General features: G+C 47.7%; 1 long non-coding RNA gene and 1 pseudogene across 1 annotated transcript; one reads left to right on the forward strand and one right to left on the reverse strand.

The window, feature by feature from the left end:
• LOC102477099 (putative ergosterol biosynthetic protein 28 pseudogene) overlaps window positions 1–312 on the reverse strand; it is a 2,546-nt pseudogene extending 2,234 nt beyond the window's left edge.
• A 2,753-nt stretch (window positions 313–3,065) lies between these two features.
• On the forward strand, window positions 3,066–7,222 carry LOC114010037 (uncharacterized). The gene is made up of 2 exons (XR_003551432.1): window positions 3,066–3,312; window positions 6,474–7,222. It is a non-coding gene; the product is annotated as an uncharacterized LOC114010037 (long non-coding RNA).
• The last annotated feature ends 12,996 nt before the right edge of the window (window positions 7,223–20,218 follow it).

Consider the following 20,218-nt stretch of genomic DNA (forward strand, 5'->3'; position numbering starts at 1 on the left):
AAGAGCAGTCACCACTGGAGACTAAAGCAGATGCTATGCTATGGTGCCTCGTGGACCTCTAATGTTTTCTGACATCTCAGCCCCTTTCAGCACACTCCACACAATTCTGTCCAAAGAAGATGGCAGCCCACATAGTCACCTCCCAGCAGGAGAATCAGCACATGGCCCCAGGGAGCAGGCGAATGCCCCAGAATATCTGGCTGGCAGGTGGGAGGTGCAGCCCGGCTGCTCAGGCACTGGGTCTCTGTGCATCTTGGCCAGTTGGCTGTGATCTATCTGCCTCTTGAGCTTGCCTACAGCCAGTCGCCCCATGCTCTCTGTGACCATCCACAGATTTGCTCCTCAGTGCCTGCTCGAGGCCTTGCCATGGGCTATGGTCTGGAACACCAGCTCCACCTGTGCTGCTTATGAAGCACAGATTACCAACCCTGAGCGACCTCCTCTGCATCCTTGAGGCTTGTATCCCTCACGTGAACGCATCTCCAGCTGTCCCAGAGTTACAGAAAGTGCCTAGTTAATGAGTAGCTGTGGAATGCTAAGCTAATGCTGCCTTTAGCTTCTCCTTCAAAAGTTTCAATTATGAGTTAATCCTGGCATTCTTTGGCTTGGTAAATGGGGAGGTTGCTTTTGTGTGTGTATATGGGTGGGGGTGGGGGCTCACGCAGGAATAAACTAGGGCTCTAGGGACTGCATTTAATCCAGGAAATGTGTGTCTGGACTCCCTCTGAGTGGCGGAGAGAACTGGGAGTGGGACCCACGGTGGGGGCTAAGAGGAGGTTCTCAGAGCCTGCAGGACACTCCAAACAGGAAGTGAGGCAGGGCCACCTCGGTGTGTGCTGAGGGCACAGTGAGAAGGAGGGGTGTGTCTTGGCTCAGGGGGACAGCCACCACTAGCTCAGTTCACTGAGGGCCTGAATAGAACAAAAGGCAGAGGCAGGAGGAGTTTGGCCCTCTCCTCTGCTTCCCTGCTGGAGCTGGGACTTGTCGCCTCATCCTCTGGGGCCCTCAGCTGAGATCTACGCCATCAGCTCCGCAGATTCCCTGGCTTTTGGACTTGGACTGAATCACACCACTGTCTCTCTGGGTCTCAGGCCTGCAGATGCAGGCGGTGGGGCCTCTCAGCCTCTGGAACTGCGTGAGCTGACTCCTCACTATAAATCTCCTTTCCTGCGCATGTGCACACACACACATGTAGGGACACGAGTTCTGCAAAAAGTTTGTGGAAACATGGGTTCAAACTCCACAGTTAGCTCAGCCATGGCCTGGCAGCTTAGGTGGCTGGATCTCACATGGCCAACTCACAGTTCGAATCCTGGACCTGGTGGCTTGAAAAACATACCAGGCATGTATGCATGCCCAAAGTCCTGAAAGGAGGGAGAAATGAAGGAGAAGGGAGTGAGCTGTAACCATGCCTCATGGGGGTGCCTTATCTTCTCTCTCTCTCTCTGGTGAACTCATGTGCTCTATAGCAAAAACTAAAAAATAAGTAAATAAATAAAATAAAAGAAGAAGAAAAAAAGAAAAGAAATATGCAGAGGCAGCCAATGGTGTGGTGATTAACGCAACTTGATCCCACATGGCTGACTGCACTGTTTGAGTCCTGGACCAGTAACTTTGAAAACCAAGCTGGGTGCATGTGTGCCTAAAATCCCAAAAGGAGAAATGGAGGAAAAAATTGTGGTGTGGCTATCGAATCCCAAAAGGAGAAATGGAGAAAAAATTGTGGTGTGGCTATCCCCCGTTGGGGAAGGGAGTGCCTTCTCACCCACCCCATTCTGCATCCCCCCCATACCCTGTCCCACCTCCTGTAGTTTAGGCAAGCACAGGTGCCTCCTAGCAAATTAAATACAGTAAAAATTTACTCCACTGCAAAAAAAAATTTTGAAATCCATATTTTTTTTATAATATTCCTTTTCCATGAGCTTTTTAAAGAGCCTATATACACACACACACTCTCTCTCTCATCTCCTTCTGGTTCTGTTTTGTTTTGTTTTGTTTAGTTTTTCTGGAGAACTTTAAGACACAAAGAAAATCTCCATAGCCAAGCCTTGGTCCTGCTGTTGTGATTAATCAAGACACACACGAGCAAAGACAATGAGACATACAGAAACCCCGTCCCATTCTAAATGCAGAGAGAAGTGGTCAGAACGAGGTCTCAAACAGGCGGGTCTAATGAAGGTCTCATTGTTCAAGAAAAAATATGGTTTTGAGGTTGAGAATTTTGAGCCCGTTTTGGAAAGTGTCCTGGACCGAGAGGATGCATTCTTACTACCAGGCCAGCCCATGCTGGATAAAACCAAACGTGCTTCTTGGCAATGTTCAGTGGCAATGTCAGTAACGGCCCAGACACCTGGCCCCACAGGCTCCTTCCGCCAGGCAGCCAGATGGCTCATTATGACCAAGGTGCAGCCCGCCAGGCCAGTGCTCTGACTTGTGGGCAACAGATGGCCTGGGGGACAGGGGCTTCATCCCGTTGCTCAGAGAGCAGCCCAGAGACTGCGGATTAGCAACCTCAAGGATCGCCCAGAAAGATCTTAGATTTGGGTTGACCAACTCAGAGTTCACTTGTAAGTGACTTCTAAAGTCTAGAAAAATAGCGTAAAAGAAAACACTCATTCCTTCCCAGAAAATGGTTGAGTTCTTTCTGTTACTCATTGGTATTATGTCAAGCAAGTGACCAGTGTATAACTCAGAGGGTTTCAATATTTAAAAATAAATACATAATGAGCAGCTGACCCTTCGTTAAATTGGTGGTTGTCATCACGCATGATCACTGCCTCGCGAGCACACTATTCCCTCCTGGAAAACCCGTCATCAGCGGCTGGCAGGAGCTCACATTTTTCTCACTTAAATTTATCTGTTAATAGAGGGTTTGACTGCAGCTTTTTTTTCTTTGACTTTTGAGCAGTAGCAATTCAACACTGAAAAGGAATGTCATGTTTACAGCTTAGACTGCTCCCCAAGAACAAAGAAATCCAGTACAGCACACACGTACAGTATAGACCTGCCTTCGACGTGCGCGCAATGATTTTTATTTGATTTTTTTCAGGTTGAAGTGTGTGTTGGAGTGAGGGGGGGCATGAAAGCTGCTTCTGCAGAGGAGGTCCCCACTGCAGACTCATCTGTCCTGAGCCACCTCCCGGCAGTCGCCCCACGTGTGCGCTGTGCTCAGTCACCACTTCCACCTGCCTCTCGGAGTTCGCCCACAGCGCTTCTTCCTTCGCCTCTCTCAAGCTTGGCTGACCACGAAGTCACACCGCAGCCAAGAGGCTCTGTGCTCAGCATCGTCAATGGCCTGACATGAGACCGGAGGTGGGTGGTGACACTTAGGACAGTTCTGAGGCCTACGGGCACTTCACAGTGTGACCATATAGTTTTTGTTTTGGTTTAGAACTCCATGAGATTTCTTTATGTCAAAAGCCTTTATCAGTCTGCAGGGCAGCTTAAGGTTTGCTGTGTCTCCGTCTGTTCAGCACAGGTGATAAGATGGTAGATGAGACAAGAGGTGTGGTAACGTCAGTTTCTGGCGGCATGAGAGGTAGATGGTGTGTGTGATTTCTCAAAATACATGTGACAGCACTTGGCGTCGGCCATCTTGAGCACAGAGAGTAACTTCTTTTTTATTTTTTCTTTTAAGGAATAATTGTCCAACAAACTACTGTTTTATAAGGCTGTGAGAATCAATGTCAGAAAGCCCCTGTTTTTAGAGTTTTACAGTTTAGTGGGAAGAGTTTTTTGCTAGAAAGTACACATTGAAATTACTTTTTCTTTCTTCCTTTCTTTCTTTCTTTCTTTCTTTTTTTTTAAGGTTTTTCCATAGGGCATGTGTATGTGCCAAAGAGAGCCAGAGAGATCCTGAGTGAGGGAAAGTGACAAATCACCCCCGTAGAGGAAGATGGCCAGCCACAATTCCTTCTCATTCATTCTCTTCTTGGGATTTAGGGTACACACACACACACACACACACACACACACGCCCAGCAAGATTTTTAAACCACTGGGTCTGGACACACACACACACGCCCAGCAAGATTTTTAAACCACTGGGTCTGGGATTTGGCCATGTGAGATCTAGCCACCTTAAATACCATGCCACCACCTGGCCTCCATATTACTCTTTTTCTTAAATTTTTATTTTGGGGGCTACCAGATGGCATGGTGGTTAAGGGCACTGGACTCCCACATGGCCAACCATGGTTCAAGCCCCGGACCTGGTGGCTCGCTTTCTCGCTCTCGTTCTCCCACTTTCTCACTCTGTCCCTCTCTGGTTAAATTTTAAAAAAGTAAATAAATAAATAAAGTTAAATAAAATAATAATTCTTTCAAAATATTTTGGGTCCAGCAGGTGGCATGGAGGTTGGGGCAGGTGGATCCCACGTGGCTGACTATGTAGTTCGAGTCCTGTGGCTTGAAAATCATGCTGGGGGTTTGTGCGTGTGTGCCCCAAATCCTGAGAGAAGAATGGAGGAGAAGGAATTGCCGTGTGACCATCCCCTCTGAGGAGAGGGCCATTTCTCACTTTCTCACTGTCTCTCTTTGGCAAGTGACATGCCCTATAGCAAACTAAAAACAAACAAACAAAAACATTTCTTCCTTTGTTCCATGAGTGAGAGAGACAGAGAGATCAAGAGAGACACAAAGAGACAACGCCCCAACGAGGTCTTGACACTGAAATCTGTTGCCAGCCTTGGTCACCCTGATCACGGGCACACACAGGCCCCGCGTATTCATAGAGGTCCCTGGATGTGAACCCAGAACGTTACCATGTGGGTCAGCTTTGCAGAACATGGCGTTTCACCACTATACCACGGCCCAGCCCCTCGTATTGCTGTTGCTTCTCAGCTTAGGGACTTTATAACCAGGAGTTAAGAAGCAGTGTGCCAAGGGAGCCGCAGACTCAGCATGGCCCATACCTTCCGGTAATCAAATGGCCTCTGAAGACTTGGAGGGAACATCACTATGATTTTATTAAAACAACCACAAGCCCTTTCTGGAAGAGCATACAGAAATCACATAGCCCACCCCCAAGCCCACTTGCAGGCCCTCCTCTACCCTCAGTAGAAAAGGGGCTATGGCTTCAGAGGAAGGAAGAGCGACAAGGGCAGCGTGGAGAAGGCGAGGAAGCAGGGGCAGCCAGAGGTGGGCTGGAGAGGCTCGTGCCTCAGCAGAGTGGAACTGGGGAAAGTCCTCCGGAGGCCGAGGTCTGGGCTATCCCTGTGGGGACCCAGGGGTTCAGATGAAAGGGAGAAACACAGAAATGTCCAGAGGGATACTGAAAGCTTCAGCAGCCTTTATGTTGTTTCAGAAATGGGGGGAGAGACAGTCACCAGAAGCTTCAGGCTGGGTGGGAGGAGACAAGGCTTTGAAGCAACCCAGGGGCTTCTCAGCTGCAGCCTTGTCTGCTTTGAAGTTCTCTGTCCACTCTCCCCAGGAGGAGGGAAGGCTCTCGGGTATCTGAAGCAGAGAAGTTTCATAGAACAGAAAGAGCAGAGGGAGGCCGGCTGTACCCACAATGGCCTGGCAGGAAGCTCTGCTGAGTAACTTCGGTTTAGTTGGAAACCTTCTGTCATGTTCTGCTGGGGCAGGGTGGGGAGCATGGGCCACTGTGGTCAGTGGGTTAGATTTCCCCGCTCCTTGCAGTGCACGGGGACCAGGGACAGAGGGCTGAGGGGTGAAGCAGTGGGTGGGTGAGAGGGGATGGAGGCCACCACAGAGGGTCTCAGATTCATGAAAGCATTTGTGCTGCTAGGAGGATGAGGGGCGCTGGCCGACGGGACAAGTCACTGGAGATTCCAGAGAAGGGACCCACCCAGGCCTGCAGACTTGTGGCTTTAATTATCCAGTTAGTCACTGGTTTCCTGTCAGCCAAGTTTAATAAACTTGACTGTGACCTGCAAGCAAAAAGAGTTGTTGAGGCTTAAAAAAAAAAAAAAAAAAAAAGAACACCACCATTGTCTGTCCTGTAGGCTGATACGAGATACGAGACCCTCAGAGCCCACCAGCCCTGGAGAAGTGGGGACCACCTACCTCTTTTCCTTTTCTTTCTTTGGAACTGCTTGAGCTTGAACACAGGGCCTCGGGCTCTGGCCAGGCCAGTTAAACTGGAAAAATTCAAAATTCCTCCCAGTGAATAACTGCTGAGAGAGAGAGAGAGAGCTTTCACTAGTGCAGAGTATGAGGGGAACAGAGCCCAGAGGCACAGGCTGGGAGGGTGTGTGTAAGGAGCCAGACCTTGTCGGTCACTGAGTGCTCACCCAGTTTTACACGGGAAGCGGCAGAGCCTGTGGCCTAGTGCCTACGCCCTGAGAGGGATGGGTGTGTTTGGGTGGCACCCTCCTGGATGGGGACAGGCAGGTTTGTGTACACCTGACCTTGGCGCAAAGCCTGCAGCTCAGCATGCCCAGCTTGGGCTTCCATTTTAGAAACCTGATCCTTGGACTTGAACACTCTGCTCTTTGTGTTTTGCACAACAGGAGAGTTCTGCTCCTCGCTCAGCCCAGCTCAGCTCAGCGTGTCTCCTGGCTTCTGCTTCTCTCCTGAGCACCTGACGGTAGTCAGTGCCCTACGACTCACTGCCATGCTCTCTGCCTGGGCCAGTAGTTCCAGCATCTCACCCACGCTGCCATGACCCATCTCCTAGGCAAGCCTTTCCACACACAGGCTGCCGGACCAGCAAGAGGGGAAGGCCGCCAACTCATCTCTCAGCGTTTGAAGAGTTTCATCCACACAGTTTTTCCTTCCAAACACCTGGGCTATTTTCGTTTCTCTGAAACATGCAAGCCAAAGGCGCCGGCCAGGCTGTTCCTTCTTAGGAGCGAGTTGCACACATTACCCCGAGCAGCACCCCAGCGGCCACACCACACTGGTTTCTTTGTGAGGTCATCTTTGCAGTGGTTTCCTGAAGCTCTGGCCTCCTTCCTGGTATCTTTACACATTCTACTTTGCCCAAGTTCTGAAGGTGTTTCAGTTCAGTGAAAACAAGGGCCCATTGACTATTGGCTTCTGAGCTTCAAGCTGTGGAGGATATGAAAACCTCCAGGGGGTGCTCTGGAGGATACAGTGTAGTTAAGAGGTATCCAGGTGGGGTCCCCTCCCACAGATAGTCCCAGTGAGAAAGAATTCCACGGTGCATTAAGTTTGAATCCGCATACAGAGCCGCCCCTCTTGGTGACTCGAAACACGCATTATTACATTAAAGGTTCTGAGAAGTCTTGTAAGTAAATCCTGTACCTTATTTATTTATTAGAGAGATTTTTGCTATAGGGCATATGAACTTGCCAGAGAGACAGAAAGCAAAAAATCACTACCTCCCCTCGCCACACTGTGTGTGTGTGTGGGAGGTAGCCATGCTTCAATCCCTTCTCCTCCATTCTCCTTCCATGCTTCAATCCCTACTCCTCCATTCTCCTCTTGAGATTTTGGGCAAGCACACACATGCACCCAGTATGAGTTTCAAGCCTCCAGGTCTGGGATTTGAACCATGGTCAGCCATGTGGGAGTTCAACGATGCAACTGTTACATCATCTGCTGGTCCCCTGTTCACCTATTTATTTATTTATTTTAGGAGAGATTTTTTACTATAGGGTGTGTGTGCTCACTAGAGGGACAGAGAGACAGGAAGCGAGAAATCCCCCCCCCCGGGGGGGGTTGATGGCCATACATCAATCCCTTCTCCTCCACTCTCCTCTTGGAATTTGGGCACCCATGCACACTCACCCAGTGTGAGTTTTAAGTCATTGGATCCAGGACTTGAACCACAATCAACTATGTGGGAGTCCAACGATGTAGCCATTACACCATCTGTTGGTCCCTCCCACCCCCCTTTTTAACCCACCATTTCCCCAAAACAGTATGAACTCTTTTCATATAATGCCCATAGCTGCTTACACCCAAAGGAACTAATTAATGCCTTTTAGAATATATTTTGGGAAATGATCAAACTGTTTTTTTTCCAACCTGAGGGGACATCTTGTCTTCAGAGGGTTTGTGGACATAGGTGCTGTATTTTTTGGTTGCCACAGGATGGGGAGGAGCTGCTGGTATTTCATGCATGGGCACCATTCTCCTCTTGAGATTTTGGGCAAGCACACACATGCACCCAGTATGAGTTTCAAGCCTCCAGGTCTGGGATTTGAACCATGGTCAGCCATGTGGGAGTTCAACGATGCAACTGTTACATCATCTGCTGGTCCCCTGTTCACCTATTTATTTATTTATTTTAGGAGAGATTTTTTACTATAGGGTGTGTGTGCTCACTAGAGGGACAGAGAGACAGGAAGCGAGAAATCCCCCCCCCCGGGGGGGGGTGATGGCCATACATCAATCCCTTCTCCTCCACTCTCCTCTTGGAATTTGGGCACCCATGCACACTCACCCAGTGTGAGTTTTAAGTCATTGGATCCAGGACTTGAACCACAATCAACTATGTGGGAGTCCAACGATGTAGCCATTACACCATCTGTTGGTCCCTCCCACCCCCCTTTTTAACCCACCATTTCCCCAAAACAGTATGAACTCTTTTCATATAATGCCCATAGCTGCTTACACCCAAAGGAACTAATTAATGCCTTTTAGAATATATTTTGGGAAATTATCTGTTTTTTTTCCAACCTGAGGGGACACCTTGTCTTTAGAGGGTTTGTGGACATACGTGCTGTATTTTTTGGTTGCCACAGGATGGGGAGGAGCTGCTGGTATTTCATGCATGGGCACAGGGAGGGCCGAGGAGGCTAATGCTGTCAGACTTCCAGCATGCAGTCCTGTCCTAAACCAAGAAGAATGTCCTGCCTTAAATGCCGCTATTACCTCCCACCTGCACCCCTGCCCAACAGAGAAACAGTGGTTGGACATTTGCTCAGCACTGTGTTTTAAGCCCTCCCTGACACCTCTTGCTGTCTTCATGGTCTCCTTGCTCCTTGACTCCTCCTGTTGGGATGCCTGCATGGACCCTGCCCCACTCCAAGTTACTAGAGAGAGTGAATTCTTAGCTTTTGTAGGTCTGGTCCAAGTTAGAGTTGACAGAAACAACCAGAGAGCAGGACTCTATGACTCTGTCTACTGTGGAGATGAAAAAGGGGCATGTTCATGGGGCCCCAAGAGGATAAAGAGGAAGCTGCTTAAGCCACCAGAGAGCCAGATTCCACATGGCCCACAGAGCTACTGGAGTCCCAGGTGTGAGAGTACCCCAAATCCTAGCAGGATGGAGAAGGGATCGCCATGTGACTATGCCCCACTGGGGGGTGTTTTTCCCCTTTTCCTTTCTATCTCTTTGTTTTTCTCTGGCAAATAAAAAATTTTTTTTAAAAGCTGCTCAGTTGTCTGAAAATCTTTCTCACTCTCAGGGTAAACACAGAGTACACTTTGGTTCAACCAAGGTCAGGCGACCTGAGCAGGAACATGAGGAAGGTGGTGAAGACCTCCACCCTTCCTGGGTGACATAGTCAAGGGATTCAGTGTGTTCTGTCAAAACAGAAAACGCCATGACAACTGGCAAGCACGGCCTGGAACGGGCAGAGTGTTTAGTGAACTCAGGGGCAGCTCACTGGTACAGTCACCCCAGGAGATTCTGGCTCTGAGCCCGCCAGGCGCAGGTGCTCTGTGGTGCTGGCTCGGTTTTCCACGCTGCAGCAGTTTGGGCTGGAGGCGCTGCATTGCAGGAGGAGCTGCTGGTGGGTTCCCGGGTAGGAGGAGAGGTGCCCTTCTCCGGACACACCTCCACACCAGTGCGGGTGGGCAACACGAGCAATCTGACTACGGAGAGGTGTGATGCTGCTGAGGAAATTCACCACCAGCTGCCCGGCGACTCCTGTCCTGCACTCAGTTAAGAAAGTGCATCCTGCAAGCCATAGAGCTCAGGGCGGCCCGTCCACTTCCGTCCTCACCAGCCTGTGAGGATGCATGATTGGGCATCGGCCCGGAGCAGTCAAAACGATCCTCTCCCAGCCCAGGAACGTTTGTACAAAAAGTCCCTTCAGCCTACCTCCCTCTTCCTCTTCCTCTCTCAAGATCAGTATTGGATAGGTGAGTGGTGCTTTTTCTTTTCTTTTCTTTTTTGAAAATGACCTCTAGGGCAAAGTCATGCCAAGGGTTTAGTTTAATTTCCCCACTTTATTGATGAGGACTCTGATCCAGTAAGATTCGATGTCAGGTCACACCACTAGTGAGTTGCCCTGCCAGGTAGAGAGACCCCTGTGCCTCCATTCCAGGGGCCTTGTACCTCCCACATTCACAATTGTTCTCCCTTCCCCTGACTCCCTCCCCTCCCAAGAGATTTTTGCCAGAGGACATGTGCACTTGCCAGACAGACAGAGAGAGACAGAAGCAAGAATTCCCTCGCCCCTCCACAAAGATGGCTGTACCACGACCCCTTCTCCTCTCTGTATTTTGGGCACATGCACGCATACACGCCCAGCATGAGTTTTAAGCTGCTAGGCCCAGGACTTGAACCATGGCCAACCACGAGAGAGGCCAGCACCTTAACCATACCACCACCTGCTGAGCCCTGGTTTTTCCCTTCCTTAATACATATTAAAGCAAAACTTCGTTGATCTTTCCCTCTGTTAAAAAGAATTATAAATGTTTCGGGAACAAAGCAAAAAGTTCTTTCAATACTAAACTAAAGCAATGTCTAACAAGCCCATCTGAGAGTCATTTGGCTCTCTAGGGGAAGAAAACTGACTTACTATGTACTATTAATTGAGAGTCCAGACAGTCACTCTTCTGTAAAATTAGACAATATTGTGTAGAAACAGTTAAAATGCAAATGACTTTTTTGTTCAGTAGAGATGTCAAAGATTTCTTTCTGGTAGAAAAAATAATCCCCATATAGTTTTATTGTCCTGTAGGATACTAACTTTGCAATCTTACTTCAGTATTTCATTTTGTTCTCTGAATGCACAAAATCTTTGTTCTCATAGCTTCTTTTGAACCAAGTTTGCCATCCTGCAGACCCCTCGTTAGTGAATTACTTACATCATTGCTGAATACTCACCCTGTCTTGTCAAGGCTTCATATTCCTCTCCCTATAGAGGGAATCTGCTGTCAACGTGAAATACACACTAAGCCCCATTGTTGATTCTCTGACTGGTTTCCTTGGTGCATACTCATGGCATCAGGGAACCTAGAAATATATACTCCTCACCTTTGCAGAGAAAAAAAAATCCCAAAACCCAAAGCAAACCCCCCTTGTGATGATTTAAAATAAGCTAAAACTGAAAAGCATACAAACTCACCATGTTATCCCATGTAATCTCTGTCCCTTATCCCTCACATTTTGGTCATGTCATGTTTATGAGCCAGGGATAGGGGCTCTGACTTTCAGGACATCTGCTCTGCATGCCCTCAGCCCCTCTAAAGCCTCTACCCACACCCAGAGTCATACCCACAACCCACCACACTTAGCATGGTTGAATGAACCGGCGTTGTGTGCCTGGTCCAAGAAGCCACCCACCAACTGGCCAGCCAGCCAAGGAAGGCCCAGCCCAGCTAGAGACGTGAGGGCCTCTATCCTTGCACATTTGACAAGAAGGCTTACATGAGTGACTGGCAGTAAAAGAGGCAGAAGAAAAGCAGGCGTTTGAGCTCCTGAAGCAGCAGACACTTAGACAAGCAGCAGGAACAACAGCAGCAGAGACCCAATACCTGAGGTTCCCCAGTGACCAAGCATGAAGGCATGGATGGGTGGACCCTGCTGCTGAGCTGGAGGGAGATGGAGGGTCTGTTCTTTAGAACTGTGTTAGATTTTGGGAGCTGGAGGGAGATGGAGGGTCTGTTCTTTAAAATTGTGGAAGAACTGTTTATTTATTTATTTATTTAATAATTCTTATTTTTTATTTTTTAATTTTACCAAAGACAGAGAGAAAGAGAAAGCAAGAAAGGAAGCCACCAGGTGCGGGACTTGAATGACGATGATGAGCCATGTGGGAATCCAGAGCCTTTAACCACCATGCCACCTGCTGGTTTTTGAGCTACATCCTGGGCTCTGTCAGGCTGCACACAAGTTCTGCTGCTCCTTTTCCTCTCAGCAGGCCAAGCCGTGTGGCTTTTCTAGGTTGCCACCAAATCTGTCGTTTGGTCTGCGGCCCTTACTTTCCTATCCATGTGTGACGTTAAAATGAACCCTGCAATGCTTGAAGAAACTTGTGGGCCCATTCCTTCCAATCAAAAGCACTTGATTCAGAGTCTTAGTTTTTCTAATAACATAATAAGTTAAATAATAAGACAATTACTTTTCGTTCAGCCAACTCTTTCTAGGGTCATGAACGATTTTCTAGGCAATGATACGTTTCCTCAGTTAGACCTGCCCTTTCTCTCTGTCTCTTTCCTTTCTTTTAAGACTGGTCATCCATGGGACCAGCAGTTAGCGTGATGGCTATGTCGCTGGACTCCCATGTAGTTGACTGTGGTTTGAGTCCCGGACCCAGTGGCTTAAACTCACGCCAGACGCATGTGCGTGCATGCCCAAGATCCCGAGAGGAGAATGGAGAAGAGATTGTGGTATGGCCATCCCCTCTGAAAGGTGATTTCTTGTTTTTTCTCTCTGTCTCTCTCTGTCTTCCTAGCAAGTGCATGTGCTCTTTAGTAAAAACCTCTCAAAAAAAAAAAAATATATATATAGGTCATCCATTCATTCTCTCCACAAACACACCATGAAGTCTAAGATGAGTAAGGCAACATTCGGGCTTTGCGGAAGCTTGCAATCTTGCAAGTGCATTTTTCCAACAGTGTGGTCAGTGCAAGAGTGAAGTGAGAGGACGGGTGCTGTGTGCATTCCCTGGGGAGATGCCAGAACCTGGGTGTCATTATCGGGGGTGGGCAAGGGCACTCCTCCCTCCATGGTCTGCACTGGCAAGGCTTCTTCCTGGCTCTCCTACAAACACTGAATTTCATGCCTCTGGCCTGAAACCACATGTAACTAAAGCCATATGTTCAACTTGGATTCATTCAATGGTGTCCTCAGCAAAATTTCTGGTCCTGCTTCTGATGCTTGTGCATTATAATTTATTATTTATCACTGTGTGTTGTTTGTTATGTTTAACCCTGTGGCTCAGATTCTATTGGTAAAGTTTAAATGCTGAGAGACTTCTGGTCTTGATTTTTTAAAAACAAAGATTATTTTTTTGGTTTATTCCAATGAGAGCATATCTTCTTTCTCTCTCTCTCTTTCATTTTTTTTGAAGAAATGTTTGCTATAGGGCACATGGGCTCGCCAGAGAGACAAAAAACGAGAAATCACCTCCCCTGGGGTGTGTGTGGCCATGTCGCAATTCCTTCTCCTTTATTCTCCTCTCAGGATCTTGGGTATGCATGCACACGCACCCAGCGTGAGTTTCAAGCCATCGGATCTGGGACTTGAACCGTAGTCGACTACATGAGAGTCCAGCAACATAACCATTGCGCCATCTGCTGCTCCTGAGAACATACCTTCTCTCATTGTTACTGTTTGGATAACAGTTCCCAAAGGTTCATGTTTTGGAATTTGGTCCCCAGTGTAATGGTGTTGGGAGGTGGTGAGACTTAGTTGGTGGTGACTGGATCATGGAAGCATTGACCTCATAGCTTTTGTGAGAAGGGGTTATTTCTCTTGAGAGCAGGTTATTATAAAAGGAAGATGGCTGCCTCAGGGTTTTCTGTCTGTAAGCTCTCACCATCCTCTCTGTTATGTCAGCCATATTGTGACACAGGCTGGCCTGATATTGGCCTTGTGCCTTTGGACTTGCCATACACCAAAACTGGAAGTTAAATAAACCTCTATTACTTTATAAACTACTGGGTTTCAGGTATTTCTGTTAGCAATGCAATTGTGGGCTGAGGCTATCCTCTGGGTTGGACCTACCAGGGCCTTCGATTTGAGTTTGCTCAAAGATGACTTGTCATCTTGATTTCAGGAAATGGTGTAAGAAAAGGCTGTGTTATAAATGCAAAGTCCTAATCCTTAGTTCTCAGCCCTGTGAAAGTTGTCAGAATCAAAATGGAGTCATTATGTCATCTTGTGTGAAACCCCACCTAACCAAGCTGGGGAAGGCCATGAAGGAGTGTTTCTCATGCTAGAATGCCTGATAACAGGAGTTGTTATTTAGTGTACTCGGCCAGAACCACAACCTTGGATAAGGACCACAGCAACCTGACATAAGGACTTCTGCAAGAGCGTCTGCCCAGAGGCTGTCTATCTGACCTTGGACTGTCCTCACGCTTGTTATTGATCCTAGTATTCAACTGTAATTGTCCAAAACAACTGGCCTAAGTCCCCCTTCTCCTTTCCTCCCACTTGTGGTTTTTGATCTTAAAAATCGCCCGAGAGGGGCCAGCAAGTGGCGTGGTGGTTAAGGCGTCTGGACTCCCACATGGCTAACCATGGTTCAAGTCCTGGACCTGGCAGCTTGCTTTCTTACTTTCCTTCTCTCTCTCTCTGTCTCTGGTCAAATAAAATAAAATAAATAATGACAATGACTAAAATTAAATAAAATAATTCTTTTAAAAAAATCGCCTGAGAATTGTAAGACCTTTGTGCTCGTGTTTGAGGCAGCTTGGGCCACCTGGGCTGCTGAACTACGGTCCTTAAAGTTGGCACAAATAAACTCTTTTTGTTTTAAATATTTTGTTTCCGTTCCCCTCTTAGGTTTACAGCCCTAAACTACAGAAAATATTAAATTTTCAATAGTTTTTAACCTTGTCTGTCCAAGCATCCAGACATTTTTATTTTTATTTTGTGTGAGGGGGTTGGATCAGGGAGATAAAAAGTCCCTATGACCTTGTGCAAGTCCCCTGAACTGCAGGTCCGAGATCTCAGCTTCCTCCTCTGCAGTGAGACAAGGAGAAAGCCTGCCTCCCAAGAAGATTGTGAGGTGGGAGGGGGATTGCGAGGAGCTCCACGCTCCTAATGGTAACTATGGGTATGATTTCCTTTCACAGAGGAGAAAGGGATTGCTCTGATCCTCACCCATAAAGGTAAATTTGGGCTGGGGCAGCTTTCAGGCATAAGCAGTTCCCCCGTGGCTGTGTGGCCTCCATGTTTTCCTTGAAGTGGGGTATGCAAACATTTCCCTGAGGAAATGGCAGGGGGAGGTCCCTGGCAGGGGGAGGCGGGTGTGGTTCCCACACCAACTATGTTCCCCAGGCAGCCAAGTTCCCCGGGAGGGATATCCACTCCCTCCCACGTATCTGCAGCAGTGCACCTGCAGGGTGTCGAGGCCCCGCCCACTCTGCCGACTGCCCTTTACATCCTGTCCTTGTGCCAGGGAGCTCTTTCAAATGAGAAATTGTGAATCAGGAGGCATTCTTCAACACACTTTTTTTTTTTTTGGAAACGAAGTGCAAGTTTATTTTGGTGTAAAACAGTTTTAAAATTCATCCATGGTTATTTATTTATTTTAACATTCTATCACTATCTTTACAGCATACCAAATACGTTTTCCCAGCATAAATACATTATACATTAGTCCTTCAAAGATATTGCCATACGCTTTATCATCAGCAGAAAATTTTCCTCTTTTGTGTCCCTTAAATGCTTTGCTCCTTTTTGTTTGTTTGTTTTTAATACTTCTAAGCCCAGTGCCCTATTACATAGCAAATGGCCACATGCTTAGCCTCTGGCTTGCCTAACTCAGACCCTTTTAGCACTCAGCTTGGAAAAAATTAATTCCTTCTCTTAGAGGTGCTATCGTGTCCCCGCTTCCTGGTTCCCCTCCTCTGTTTCTCCTGTGTCTCTCTAATATGGCACTGAATTCAGTAAGCCAAGTCTGCCTCTTGGGGAAGGATTTAGAATATCCAAGGGCCCCTGGATATACCAGGGGAAAAATTCTTCATGTAGGCTGTTCAGAATCATCCTGATTTTTCTTTGCATGTTGCCTTCCCCTTGTTCACCATACATGTGGTTCTGGGGTGGCCAACCCCACCCAGACTCAGGGTGGACACATGACCCAGCCTGGCCGATCGACCACACGGTCAGGAATAGGTACCTGGCCCAAGTCAGTCCAGTCAGTCAGTCCCAGGCCAGTTGGTGGCCTTGTGGTTGAGGTGTCTGGATCCCACAGAGCTAACCGCACAGTGTGCAACATTACAGGCGAGGGTCCAGAAGGAAGTGGAGGAGAAGGGATTGCAGTGTGGCCCTCCCCTGTGAGGTGCTTTTCCACTTTCCTTCTCTTTCTATCTCTTTCTAGTGAGCGTACATGCCCTCAAACAAAATTAAAAATAAAAAAAGAGCCAGTCCCAAGAGTTTGGCTCTAACTCTTGCCAAAGAGGGTCTGCCTTTCCAAAGGTTTTCTGTCGTTACAACGTAACCCTCAGGGTGCTGGTGGCCATCCGCTGATGCTGTTGAGACACTGAGTCCAGCTTCATGTGAAGCCCCGGGACATTCAAGTACATGAGCTGATAAATTTAAAAACAAAACAAGACAAAACAAAAAAACCTTTGTCAGAGGGCACATGTACTCATCAGAGAGAGAGACAGGGAGAGGGAGAAGTAGAAAGCACCTCCCAGTGGGGTGTGGTCACGTCACAATCCCTGCTCCATTTCTCCATCCGGGTGGGATTTGGGCACATGAGCACATGCACCTGGCATCTTTTTTTGCACCGCCAGGGTCAGGATCTGAACCATGCAATTGGTGATGTGGGATCTGGCTCCATCTGAATTGGAGTTTATATCACTTGTAATTTTAAAGGGACTTGGCCACCAGCTAGCTGAAGCAGAAACTAGTTTCTAGCAATCAATAGCAGTATGTTTCCTCAGGTATAGAAGGGAACAGGCAGAGGGAAAGAATGACAGAACAGCCTAGGTGGAGAGGCAGGCATCTGCAAAATGCTGCCTTACACGTTTGCACTCTTTATTAGAAACATTCCCCTCTCTGCATCACAGCCATGTGATCCATCTCCATGTGCTTTTAGCAACACACCCTTGAAAAGGAGACACAGAGACTTGTTCTGGTCATGCAGCATTTTTAGACCATAGTGAGGGTTTTTTTTTTTTTTCCCTCTCCAAGAATTCCTTCTTTTATTTGAATTCTCCCTCTTCTCCCAGAATTGATCAGCAACAGTCACGGGAATTGGAGATCTGGATCCCAGCCCACAACTTGGAAAATAATTCTTGGGATAAATGTTTCATTTGCAGAAATGTTCAAACCTTCTGACCGAGGTCGACTTTGGTGGGACAAGCAACCTCGTGCCCTCCCCATGGTCTGTGAGAATTAGATTCGGCTTTAACAACCCTACCCTCTACCTTCTAATCGTTTAAGCAAGGTAGAAATCTGGAGGCCAGGTGGCGGCACAGAGGTGATGTGACTGCACTCACGTGGCCCTGGGTTTGTGTCCTGACATCTCCCTGAGCACGGGGGCACATGACACCTGCCCACGACCTGAATCTGCCGGGACTGGAGGTAGATGTAGCACACCCTGTCAGAGGTAGCTATCTTTCTCTCTGTGTCTCTCATACATAATTACACTTAAAAAAAAGATGAAAAAATCTAATTTATTCTCATGTAAGTGAAGTCTGCATTTCGGGTCCGTGAGATGGTCAAGAAGCCAAGTATTTCTTTATCTTGCTTTTTCCCCATCCTCAGTGTTTGGCAGATACATCCCTCTCCTCCCTCCCCTGCTTTCTCCTTCCCACGCCCCACACACTGTGTTCACGTACATCACTGCATAGACCACTGAAACGCGACCAGTGAAGGATACCCTGTATTCCGCGTGCCGACTAAATACTGGGGTGAAAGGTAGAATGGATACTGAGGAGTATTCGGAGTTGGTGTTGTACCAGGTCACCCTGTGATGTGCCACCACAAAAATCCTCACAGAAATAGCTCCACTGCTGGTGGTGCCAACGAGAGCCCCTGCAGAGAGGGATCGTTAAGTGTGGACACATCAGTGAAGACGCCCTCCTGTTACACATGCTGGAGAATAGCTTGGGACCACCTGGAAAACCTTCCCCATCCTAGCTGTTCAGAGCTTAATCCTCCTGAGGGAGGAAAGCCCCCAAGTCCTATCCCCATTCTTCAAGGACAGCTGGACTTACAATGGTATTAGGCCTGCAAAAACATTTTAGGAAATGTCCAGGGAGCGAGAGATCAGCCAGGGAAGCTGTGTCCCTACTTGACCCTGGCTCAGCTGAGATAGACAATAGCAGCTTTCTTCATTGAGAAACTACACTGGGAAATACTTCTTGATATGTTTCACTACCATTTGATATTGAGGGTCCATTTATGAATAAGCGAGCTGTGGAATCCATGCAAGGTTTTTGATCCAAAGCTTCTTCTGCAGCTCAGGAGAACTGTAACTGGATTCTCCAAACGCCACATTGGCAGGCCACGAACAACATGTGACAAACTATCTTTAGGGAAGGAACCTAGCCTCCAGTGCATGAGTTGACCCTTGTAAAGTGCTTAAAGTGCTGGTTGGCATATGATAGGGAGTCAGGAAATATTAGTAGGGTGTGGGCCCAAGTGTTCTGGGTAACCAGCATTCTTACTGCTATTGTTGATATTATTATTTTAGATTTATTCACATCTACATGTATAAGGGGCTCTTCTCCTCGCTATAGAAGGTTGCAGGTGAAAAAGACACTGTCCCCGCTCTTCAAGGAATTTACAATCTAATGGAGAAAATAAGAATTATTTCAAAAGGCTGTTTATTTCATATCGATTTCCAAATACAAAGCAAAAACAATCAAAGGAAAAACTCAGGTGCCCTGCTTCCTGCACTTTTCATCGTGTCTTTGAGGAGGCTGGTTTCTTTCTTTCTTTTTCTTTTTCTTTTTTTGCTATAGGGCGCATACACTCACCAGAAAGACAGAGAGACAGAAAGCAAGAAATCACCCCTCCGGGGTGATGGACACGCCATGATCCATTCTCCTCTCAGGATCTTGGGCATGCACACACATGTTCCTGGCACGAGTTTAAGCCACCAGGTTCGGAACTCAAACCACAGTTGACTACATGGGAGTCCAGCGACATAGCCATTACACCAACTGCTGGTCTCAAGACTGGTTTTTGAATCCTCTTATCTTTGTAACTCTTGAAAGATGGCGAGCAGATGATGTAGTTCACCAGGGCCAGGGCTCAGGGAATCATAAGTAGTCGTTGCCCAGAAATAACGGCAATGACACCTTCTGTTAGTTCCTATCACCTCCTGCTTCCTAGCTGGGCCTGTGACTCAATTTACCCTCCTGCAAGGTGAAGGGTACATTGTTTTCCTGGCTCCCTCCCTCCCTCACTCTGTGCAGCTGGTAGCAGTTATCTGTGAATCACACAGAGCTTCCTGAGAACTGGTTTTACGTCGAATCTTCCTTGGGAATGTCAGGAAACATCTGTCTTGTCAAAATGTCTGTCTGGTGTTGAATTAGTTCATCTTTACACAAACTTTGATCAGGAACAATGAAGAGTGAGGGGTGGAGAGCAAGGTAAAATGCCAATGGGAGAGGAAAACAAGATCCCTGAAGATCTGGAGGAAGGCCACACACTTGCAAGGTTCAGGCCTCTCACCGATGCTGAGCGCAGCCTTCTGATCTCTGAGGACCTCGTCGTCCAGGTCTGGCTGGCAGTGGCTACTAGCCCTCCTCAGGGCTGTTCTCCTCCATGCTGTGCCCAGCAAATGTTGGCCAAGCACAGGGGTGGGGGTGGGGTCGCAAACCCAGTCACATTTATGCTGTGTTCACCCACTTGCTCATTTATTCATTCGGTATTCATTCAGCGTTCAGTGAGCACCATCTGGAAATCTTGTCTCCATTTGCTCTCAGGAAGGGTCTATATTTGCATCTCCTTTTCTATACAATTAGTTTTATTTCCCAAGAGTGGCTTTGGGCTTGCAAGCAGATGTTACTCAGAGCCTTTTCTGATAGCGGTGTCTCAATTCCTCAGGGAGGCACTCACGCCTTCAAACAAGCCTTATACCTCCTTGGCCCAACTTAGCCTCCATCTCCCCGTGCATCCTCGTGGGCATTGAGGAGGACCGTAAGCATCTCTGCACAGTCCCGGGTTGTCCTCAGGGAAATGGGAGATGCCTGGATGGAGCTAACAAAGACTCCTTGTGTCAGCAGGGCTGAGTCACCTGACAGGTCTGAAATGTAACTTCCTCCTCTGGGGCCAGGGGAACAGAATCTGAAAGGCTAGAAGGATGGGTCAAAATGAAGATAAAATTTAAAAGAATAAAAGCGTTTTAGGCCCTTGTGGTTGGGGCAGCCAGATACCACATGACAGACCATGAATTGTAGTTTGAATCCTAGCTCTGGTGGC

The sequence above is a fragment of the Tupaia chinensis genome, unplaced genomic scaffold (genome assembly GCF_000334495.1).
Source record: "Tupaia chinensis unplaced genomic scaffold, TupChi_1.0 Scaffold000688_1, whole genome shotgun sequence".
Taxonomy (NCBI): domain Eukaryota; kingdom Metazoa; phylum Chordata; class Mammalia; order Scandentia; family Tupaiidae; genus Tupaia; species Tupaia belangeri.